This window comes from Schistocerca nitens, chromosome 4 (genome assembly GCF_023898315.1).
Source record: "Schistocerca nitens isolate TAMUIC-IGC-003100 chromosome 4, iqSchNite1.1, whole genome shotgun sequence".
NCBI classification, from domain to species: Eukaryota; Metazoa; Arthropoda; class Insecta; order Orthoptera; family Acrididae; genus Schistocerca; species Schistocerca nitens.
In genome coordinates, this window is record NC_064617.1 from 964,991,097 (window position 1) to 964,992,092 (window position 996).

The 996-nt window shown below is 42.9% G+C and overlaps 1 non-coding gene across 1 annotated transcript; it reads right to left on the reverse strand.

The window, feature by feature from the left end:
- Positions 1 to 629: 629 nt before the first annotated feature.
- Trnat-ugu (transfer RNA threonine (anticodon UGU)) lies at positions 630 to 704 on the reverse strand. The gene has a single exon. It is a non-coding gene; the product is annotated as a tRNA-Thr (tRNA).
- Positions 705 to 996: the final 292 nt, after the last annotated feature.

Sequence of the window (996 nt, forward strand, 5' to 3'; positions counted from 1 at the left end):
CTGGTTGTACGATACGATAAACGCCTTATTATTGTTGGGCGTTATGTAAAAAACTAGATTAAGCTACAGGCTTCCATGCAAAAACAAAATTTCTGTGAAAAGTCTACCTGTTTTTTATTTTTTTATTTCAGAACTGTACTCACTTTTAAAAAACACGACTCGTGTTTGTTGTTAATAGAATTTTGGGTTCTTACGAAATTACTTTACACTCTTCTAATCTTTGTTCAGATTTCTAGATCTGTTCATTTAAGAACTATACTCTCGAACGTACTACATTCGTTTTATCTACATTTAAGGCAGAGAGGGCATAAACCGTCTTCATAAGTGATGAGATTTTATTTAAATGAAACTTTCAGCTATCCAGGTAAGTTGCTGTGGAACTTTAAGACACGTTCTTGCTGAGATGGAGATTTCTGCTGCCACACTAGCTCAGATCTTCCTTTTTTACTACGTATTGTAGGATACAGTGGGCAAACATATTTATTATATATGACGGTAGTATCTGTTCCCGAAAGAACAGTTACCGTGGATGACCATGCAGCTTTGCTAGAAATGAAATGATAATTAAATGGACACCCTAGCTGCAAACAGGCGTTAATGTACTTCATTGGGGACATGTTGAAAATGTGTGCCCAGACCGGGACTCGAACCCGGGATCTCCTGCTTACATGGCAGACGCTCTATCCATCTGAGCCACCGCGGGCACAGAGGATAGTACGGCCTTTGACCTTCTTGTGCGAACGCACACGCTATGCCCGAACTCGTACGGGACTTGGTAGATTAATCTGCCACGAGTAATGAGTATGATGGGCAAACATCTATTAGGCGCACTACGAATGTAGTGTTGTGGACATGTTGGGAATGTGGATCTCACGGGGAGCGTGCAAGGGATAAGTCCCTGCAGACGTACTATCCTCTGTGCCTGCGGTGGCTCAGATGGATAGAGCGTCTGCCATGTAAGCAGGAGATCCCGGGTTCGAGTCCCGGTCTGGGCAC